This window comes from Lipotes vexillifer, unplaced genomic scaffold (assembly GCF_000442215.2).
Source record: "Lipotes vexillifer unplaced genomic scaffold, Lipotes_vexillifer_v1.1 scaffold67, whole genome shotgun sequence".
Classification (NCBI taxonomy): Eukaryota; Metazoa; Chordata; class Mammalia; order Artiodactyla; family Lipotidae; genus Lipotes; species Lipotes vexillifer.
Genome location: NW_006797638.1, coordinates 2,852,918 through 2,862,657, shown reverse-complemented (window position 1 = coordinate 2,862,657; position 9,740 = coordinate 2,852,918). Strand labels below are relative to the sequence as shown.

Genomic DNA, 9,740 nt, shown 5'->3' with positions numbered 1-9,740 from the left:
TTCAGTTATTGCATTCTTAATCTCTGTTTGCTTTTTCTGTATATCTTCTAACTCTTTTTTCTACTTTAAAGTGAAACCAAACAATTTATTTGTGCTAAATGAACAGAAATAATGCATTCAAGATATACTTCTCTGTACACCGCACTCGATTTTACTGGGCAAAATAAGCAGTCCTCAGTGATATTGTGCTCAGCGATAAAGCCCTCAGCAATAAAGTATTTTGTGGCCATTATGCTAAGATATTCCTATAACGTTTATTTCAAATAGTATTTTCTAATAGTATTTTGCACCTTTAAAATATTTGTTTGAACTCTATCTTAGGGAAACACAAGTAAAGAATGGACAGGGGAAATAGCTGTTTTTGTTACAATCACACTGTCTTCTGCGGCAGAAATCACACAGCACCTTCTAATCAGTCACAGCAACTACTGGTGAGTAGGACAACAGTTGTCGACTTACGTGAGAGGGGTCCAGTTTGAGGAGGTTAACATCAAGGATAAAGAAAGAGTCACACCTGGATATACAATAATTATCAATCCCATCATGTGGAAAAGATATAGCCATGTGATCCAGTACTTTAGGCGATCTGTTTTACAAGAGACATGGATGTTGTGATATACTGAAAATAACCCATACAAAGTGTATCTGTAGAAAGCTCTACTGAGCATTGTCTTTGGTACTGATCCATCTAACTTCGCATTTTATACTGAATGCTAGATTTTCAAAGTTCTGAATTGTAGTGCTGAATTATTGGTATGCTTGGTAAACACCATTATAATAGGAGGGGAGGGGTAATAACAGCTCAGTAATTTTCTGAAAATTCACGGAAAAAAATAAAAAGATATCCCTTTTTATTTTCCAACCTAAAAGCCAGGAAAACGAAGCTCTGGGGCCAGGCGAAAATTGCACACTGCTGCTGAACTACCAAACAGTCGAACAGCCAACGTCCCAGCCAGGGAATGTGCGCACATGTAGATTCAAGTAAAACACTGAAGGAAAAAGTCGTCTGTGTAGTGTCGTAGACCCACAACACTGGCTGCGTTTCCGACACACATTTACAGCATAATGAATAGTGAAGCCTAGATAACCTCAGTGCAAATAACTCACATCCATATGCCAGGGAAGGAAGCCTTTGGCGTCGAGTCGACGGCTCGGCTCCACTGTACAAGAACGTGTGCCGACATGAGGTTCGGACTAAGCACATGCATTAAGGCTGGGAAGAGGGATGAACCTACTGTTGCGAGGGTGCAGGCTGCAAGGTGGCTGCTGAGAGGACTGTGGGCTGCATGGGTGGTGGAGATGGAGGTGGCAGTGGCTGGACAGTGGTCTGTGTGTTGTGAGACGGAGGTAGCGTGGGCCATTCGAATTGATCAGGACTTGCTTCTCTGTGGTGAAGTCCTTGTGATACCGTGGAATGCTGCCATATGCTGCACATGAAGATCTGGGGAATTGTAATAAGACATTCCAGCTCTAGTCAGTGAAGTTGGTGGCGTGAAACCAAGTGTGTGACTTGCATATGAGAGACTGGGCGATATCGGCCGGCTTGAACTGGGAGAAGGTGTGTAAGGGATCGGGCTGCACACAATGTGAAGTCTTAATCCTTGTGCAGACAGCTCCTTAAAATACCTTTCAGCACCTGTCTCTAAGCTGGACTCACTCTCTGAGAGCTGTCGACAGAGGGCCTCTCTCCTCTCCATCTCCCTCTGCAGCTTCCTCTCAGGTCCTCTTCCCTCATGTGAAGTTCCTCCTCCAAATACTGCGCCATTATCTTGGAATGCTGTAACTGGGCAGCACTCAGTTGCTTCTTCAGCTTCTCCAGTTCATTCTTTAAAGACCTGATGTGTCGCATCACGTTTTCTGGAGGGTCGATCTACACGGAGATGTCTCTAGGCATTGGGGGAGCAGACACCGGCTGGTCTAATTTCTCCTGCAGGATTCGCTTTTCAACTTCAAGTTCCATCCTTTTCCAGAAACGATTCACTCGTGCTTCTTGTTCCTGTTCCAAAGTATTTTCAAGGTCAATCTTCTCTCGTCTCAACTGTTCTAATGTAAGCTGCTTAGAAATGGTATCGTTCTCCAGGTTTTTAGTTTTCCTCATCAGTTTGCTGACCTGGAATTCCTGCTCCAGATGCTGTTCTAGTTCGGCTTTCTCATGCTGCAACTGCATCAATTTTCTGGAGAGCTCATTAGTGAGGAACTCTTCTTCCTTCTCGTAATTTACAGCAAGCGTTTCTTTCTCCTTCTGCGAAGGCTGAATTTTCTTGAATAAAGTGTTACTGATGAATTCTTCTTTCCGCTCAGCCTGGGCTTGGATGGTCACACTGGCTCTGCGCAAGCTGCGCTTCTCCTCCTGCCGTGCCTTGCACTTGAGTTTGTAGGTCTCCAGCTGGACCTTGAGCACCTTGTTTTGCTGCAGCGAGGCCAGGTGCTTGATGAGCTCCTCCAGGCTGAAGGGTGAGATGACAATGCCCCCCGCCCCAGCCACTTCCCACCACTGCCGCCTCTCCCGCCGCTGCCGCTCGAGGTCAATGACTCTATCTTCTCTTTGTTAATTTTCTCACTGTGTTCATCCATTCTTCTCCTGAGTACTTTGATTAAGATTTTTACTTTAAACTCTTTAGTGGGTAGACTGCCTATCCCTATTTCACTTCATTCTTCTTCTGGGGGTGTATCTTATTCCTTCATTCCCATGTTCCTCTGTCCCCTCATTTCACCTAATTTTCTAATTTTATTTCTATGTATTTTGTGGGCTCCTTATGTTTCCTGATCCTGAAGAAGTGGCTTTTTGAAGCAGATGTCCTAGGTATCCCAGCAGCACACGACTCTCTGCTCATTTGAACTATATGCCCTACCTGGCTGCAGGGCCCTGTGGGTCCCAGAATTGGTGTTTTGGTTTGCTTGTGGGTGGGACCAGGACCCAGGATTTCCTGGGGCTTGTGCCTACCCACTGGTGGGTAAGGCTGGTCCTGGAGCTACTGCCAGCCCACTGGTAGGCAAAGCTGGGTCCCAGGGTTTCTGGCTGAAGGGCCCTGGGGGTCCCAGAATTGGTGTTTTGGCCTGTTTGTGGGCCCATGGGGTCCTGGGGACAGTACCTACACACTGGTGGGTGAGACCGACTGGTGGGCTGAGTCAGGTCCCAGATCTCTGGCTGCAGGGCCCTGGAAATCCCGTGGCTAGAGCTGGTGTATGGAGCCAGGTCCTGGGCCCTCTGCTGAACAGGGCCAGGTCCTGGGGTGGCTGTGCACTCAGGGGGTTTCAGAGCAACAGGCCTGCTGGCGGGTGGAGTTGTGTCTCGGCCTGAGGCATCCCAGTACTTGTACTGACAGCCTCGTGAGTTGGTCTGAGTCCTGGTACAAATAAGCTACAGGGAGGATTCCAGAATAGTGCTTGCCAGCATCAGTGTCCATGTGGTAGAAGGAGCTCCTCAAAACATCTGATGCTAGTGTCTATATTCCCAGGACAAGCCCCAGCTGCCTTCTGCCCCTCCACAAGGCTCTTCAAGATCAGCAGGTGTGTCTTACCCAGGCTCCTTTCAAATTACTGCTTCTTCCCTGGGTCCCAGAGCATGTGAAGTTTTGCGTGTGCTCTTTAGGAGTGGAGTCTCTATTTCCCACAGTCCTCTGGCTCTTTTGAAAGTAAACCCCACTGGCCTTCAGAGCCAGTCATTCTTGGGGCTTATCTTCTGTGTGCAGGACTCCCAGGCTGGGAAGCCACATGCGGGGTTCCAACCACTTGCTCCTTGAGGAGAACCTCTGCAATTGTAATTATCCTCCTGTTTGTGGGTTGCCCCTCCTACCTATCTTATTGTGATTCCTTCTTTATATCTTTAGTTGTAGATCTTTTCTGCTAGTGCTCTGGTTTGTCACATAAATAATTTCTCTGTAAATAGTTGCAATTTTGCTGTCCTCATGGGAGGAGGTGAGCTTAGGGTCTTCATACTCTGCAATCTTGGCCACTCCGTCTTACCTTTATGAACTATTTTTCTGTAGCATGCAATGCTGTTTGATAGCATTTCACCCACAGTGGAACTTATTTCAAAATTGGAATCAATCCTTTCAAACCCTGCTGTTGATTTATCAAGTAAGTTTATGTAATGTCCTGAATCTTTTGTTGTCATTTCAAGAATCTTCACAGCATTTTTCCAGGAGTAGATTCCATCTCAAGAAACCACTTTCTTTTCTCATTCATAAGAAGCAACTCCTCCTCTGTTACAGTTTGATCATGAGATTGCAGCAATTTAGTCCCATCTTCAAGTTCCACTTCTAGTTCTCTTGTTATTTCCACCATATCTTCAGTTACTTCCTCCACTGAAGTCTTGAACCCCTCAAAGTCATCCACGAGGGTTGGAATCAACTTCTTTCCAATCCCTGTTAATGTTAATATTTTGACCCTTTCCCATGAACCATGAATGTTCTTAATGGCACCTAAAATGGTGAATCCTTTCCAGAAGGCTTTCAATTTACTTTGCTTGGGTCCATCAGAGGAATCACTATTTATGGTAGCTGTAGTCTTATGAAATGTTTTTCTTAAATAATATGACTTGAGTGTCAAAATTACTCCTTGATCCATGGGCTGCTGAATAGATGATATGTTAGCAGGCATGAAAACAATGTGAATTTTGTTGTACAGCTCCATCAGAGCTCTTGGGTGACTAGGTGCCTTGTCAGTAAGTAGTAATATTTTGAAAGGAATCTTTTCCTCTGAGCCTTAGGTCTCAACATTGGGCTTAAAATATTCAGTAAACCATGTTGTAAACAGATGTGCTGTCATCCAGGCTTTGTTGTGCCATGTAGAGAGCCCAGGTAGAGTAGATTTAGATAATTCTTAAGGGTCCTAGAATTTTCATAATGGGAAATGAGTATAATGGTAAATTGGCTTCAACTTAAAGTCACCAGTTACATTAACTCCTAACAAGAGTCAGGCAGCCCTTTGAAGCTTTGAAGCCAGGCACTGACTTCTCCTTTCTAGCTATGAAAGTCCTAGATGGCACAGTCTTCCAATAGAAGGCTATTTCCTCTACATGGAAAATCTGTTGTTGAGTATAACCACCTTCATTAATTATCTTAGCTAGATCTTCTGGATAACTTGCTGTAGCTCATACATCAGCATTTGCTGCTTCACCTTGCACTTTTTTTTTTATATAATAAATTTATTTATTCATTTATTATTTTTATTTTTGGCTGCTTTGGGTCTTTGTTGCTGTGCCCGGCTTTCTCTAGTTGCGTCGAGTGGGGGCTACTCTTCGTTGTGGTGCACAGCCTTCTCGCTGCAGTGGCTTCTCTTGTTGAGAAGCTTGGGTTATGGGCGTGAGGACTTCAGTAGTTGTGGCTCGTGGGCTCTAGAGCACAGGCTCAGTAGTTGTGGTGCACGGGCTTAGTTGCTTTGCAATATGTGGGATCTTCCCAGACCAGGACTCAAACCCATGTCCTTTGCATTGGCAGGCGGATTCTTAACCACTGCACCACCAGGGAAGCCCCTCACCTTGCACTTTTATGGAGAGAGCTTCTTTTCTTCAACCTCATGAACCAGTCTCTGCTATCTTCAAATTTTTCTTCTACAGCTTCCTCACCTCTTGCAACCTTCATAGAATTGAAGAGAGTTAGAGTCTTGCTCTGGATTAGGCTTTGGCTTAAGGGATTGCTGTAGTTAGTTTGATCTTCTCTCCTGACCACTGCAACTTTCTCCATATCAGCAATGAGGCTGTTTCACTTTCTTATTATTCTTGTGTTCACTGGAGTAGGACTGTTAATGTCCTTCAGGAACTTCTCCTTTGCAGTCACAACTTGGCTAACTGTTTGGCACAAGAAACCTAGCTTTTGGTCTATCTTAGCTTTCAACATGCCTTTCTCACTGAGCCTAATCATTTCTAGCTTTTGATTTAAAGGGAGAGATATGCAACTCTTCCTTTCACTTGAACATTTAGAGGTCTTTGTAGGGTTAATTATCTGGCTTAATTTCAATATTGTTTTGTCTCAGGGAATAGGGAGGTCCAAGGAAAGGAAGAGAGATGGGAACAGCAGGTTGGTGGAGCAGTCAGAACACACACAACACATATCAATTAAGTTTGCTATCATACATGGGCGCAGTTCATGCAATCCCAAAACAATTATAATAGTAACATCAAAAGTCACTGACCACAGGTCACCATAAAAAATATAATAATGGAAATTTTGACATTTTGTGAGAATTACCAAAATGTGATGCAGAAATATGAAGTGAGCAAATGCTGTTAGAAAAATGACACAGATATACTTTCACAATGTGGGATTGCCACAAACCTTCCATTTGAAAAAATTCAATATCTGCAAAGTGCATTAGAGTGAAGTCAATAAAATGAGGTATGCCTGTAGTAAGATTTAAGATCAAATATATAAAGAATTACATCAAATATAAATAGGCTAAATATTACAATTGAAAAACAAAAATTTCAGACAATTAAAATAGAAAGTCTAGTTACATGATATTTAAAGAGATCTATCCTAAATATAAGGACAAAAACACATTGAAATAATACTGTCAAGGAAAAAAAACAAGAAAAAAGAAAGAAAATGGTTGCTGACATATTAATGCCAGAAAAAGTAGATGAAAAAGGAGTATTACCAGATTTAAAGAGTAATTTTGTAATGACTAAAAGATCAATTCACTAGCTAGATAGAATTATGTTAAATGTATATGCACTGAATAACACAGCTAAAAATTCTAGAAAGCAAGAAGTGTCAGAACTAAAGAGTAATAAATCAATCTATAATGAAGCTGGCAGAATTTAATTCTTCACTCAATAGCTGATAGAACAAGATAAAAATTTCCAATAAGTATAAGAAGGAATGAAAAATACAGATAATAAATACGTATTAGAGGGATTCAAAAAAAAAAACCGAAAGTTGATTTTTTTGAGTAAAAAATGATAACCCTTGGCACAAATGTTCAAGAGAGGATGAAAGCACAATTTATCGATAACAAGAATAAAAAGAGACAGATTATAGATTCTACAACAAATAAAAAGGGAACAAGATAACATTGTAAAAAATAATTATGCCAATATACTTGGAAAATAACAGAAAATGGACAAATTCCTCAAAAAGCAATCTAAAAAAGTAACCAGAAAAATGACCAAAAAATATAAAATCCGAACAGAAGAAACTGAATTGAACTATAACATTCCCACAGATATAGCTGTGAAAACAAAGTGTCCTTTATCAGTAAAATGTACAAATAAATTACAGAATTTGGCAATAATAGAAGAACTATTGCTATGCACCATGTGAATGAATCTCATAAGAGTAATGTTGATTGAAAGCAACAAAGGACACTCTGTGTAACTCTATTTATACACAGTTCAAAAGAAGAAAACCAATCTGTGGTCTTAAAAGTCATAAAGGTACTTACTTTGTGGGAAGGTATAGATAGTGAGTAGGCAAGAAAGGGCTTTGTAGGATGCTGGTAATACTTTATTTCTTGATCCATTTTTTCATTATGCTGGTGTGCTCACATCATGAAAATTCATCAGTTTGTTAACTCATAATTTGTACAATTTCTGAATAAATCATGGTTCTCAACCAATGTCCCCCACCTCCAACACACACATTCCCAGAGGACATTCTACAATGCCTGGAGCTATTTGGGTTGAAACAACTTGGCAGGAGTGCTACTGGCATCTAGTGGGCAGAGGCCAGAGATGCTGGTAAACATCCTGCAATGCAGAAGACAGCCTCTCTCAACACAAATTTCTGGTTCAAAATGTATCCACAGTGCCAAGTTTGAGAAAACCTGATATATGTGATATAATTCAATATAAAAAAGAGTTAACTACATAGACATAGACTTTACTCTGTGTGGAAGTTTAAATACATAAAAGACCAATTCCATCCACAGACACAATGTGTACAGGGTCTGCAGAAAATTAATTAATTGAAGTTAATATGTGAGTGCAAATGTTTATATTTGAGGAAGACTAATCATAAACCAGAATTTTAATCCCAAGTCTACTATGATATATTCATTGGTAAGGATTTTAGGAAGATTGAATCTAAAATCACATACACTATAAGACCAAATGTTTTAAAAAATAAGGGAAAATAAATGTGCCCTAAAGCTTACATATAGAAGGACAGAAATGAGTATTCATTATAAATCTATATTTCCTGTAAACCAAGTCAAAAAGGGAAGTGATGGGATATGTAATTTTAATTTTCTGATAAAATGAAACATGCTAATTCAGCATGAAGGGGAAAAAAAAACCCCAAACATTCCTGACACAATTTTGAAGGGAATTTGTAATGTGAAGAATTTATAAAAGGACATTGAACAACATAATGTTGTATACTGACTTCAACAAGAGTTTTGAATAAGCTACAGCAATTTTTAAAATATGACTATTTTTTAAATCAAATATCAATTAATGTCAAGGGTATAGCATAAAATGTACATGAATGGCACCCTCTCTGGGATGGCCATAAGAATTCAGCCTGGACATAAGAGTACCCAAATCTTTACACCAGGAGTTTGCAAACTAAGCAGTCTCCCTCTCCCCCAATAGACCAAATCTATAAATAAAGTTTTATTGTAATACATTCACAGCCATTCATTTACTTGTGTTCTATCCCTCTTTTCATTCTACAGTGGCATGGTGAATCGTTGTGACAGAGACCATAGGTCCCAAAAGTCTAAACTATTTACTATGGGGCCATTTTAAAAACATTGCTGACCAATACAGAGGAAAGAACTCAATACTTTGTCCATCTTTCAAGTTTCAGTAGCACTGGATAAGATTTTTGGAAGAAGCAGTATAGCAGATAGTTTGAATTCTCTATTAAGCCTTGGAGTAGGGGTATTTTCTGTTATTGGTTAGAGGGGAGCATAATTACAACTTATTATTAAAATTGGATAGGCTTGCATGTATTCTTTCCTAAGCAGATAATCTATCAATCTTAATATAAGAAATGTAGTCTCATCTATCTTTTAATACAGCAAAAAAAACTATGACTAAGTACTTGGATAAAACTCATCTTAAATTTCCCTAGTTTTAAAATCAGAAATTTGGACTAAATCAGTTCTAGGGTAGGCAGAATTCTAAAGATATCTCTTCCAGACTTCCATCACTTGGTTATTCAAACAAACACTAATCTAGGTACTACTGCTATGAAGTTACTTTTCATCTGACCATAAAATAGAGAGATGATCATGCTTTCACATGGGTTCAATGTAATCACATGCGCTCTTAAATGTAGAAAAGGAGAACAGAAAAGTCCTTCAGTGAAGTGTAGTGGAGGAGGAAAACAAAGATGAAATAGGAAAGGAGGTCAGAGAGATAGAAACATAAGAAGGATTCCACCCACCATGCCTGGCTTTGAAGAAGGAGGAAGAAGTCGAGAAATACACAATTATTCTTATTAATTAACTCCTGGATCTATCTGTGTAAGCCTTTTTAAAAATCATTTGGCTATAAGTTCTTTGATTGTTTCTTTGTATGAAAGCAATGTTATAATGATTTTTAGAGAGATAGAGGAATAATTTTCTACTTTCCCTTGAATGTTTGACAGATCACTTTATTATTGTTATTATTATAATTATTGTTATTATTATTATTAGGCCAGAAAAGTTTATTTCAGTTTGACAGCTAATTGGTAATATAATAGGAATTTTTAGGATTGCCATCACATTGTAGAAAAACTTTATCAACATTCTTTTGTATATGAGTTGTATGATCTAGCATGTTTTTCTAGAGACTACTTTTTCCCTAC

At 39.8% G+C, this 9,740-nt stretch overlaps 1 pseudogene; it reads right to left on the bottom strand.

The window, feature by feature from the left end:
• Window positions 1–863: 863 nt before the first annotated feature.
• The window catches only part of LOC103088609 (coiled-coil domain-containing protein 6-like), a 75,011-nt pseudogene continuing 66,134 nt past the window's right edge, over window positions 864–9,740 (bottom strand).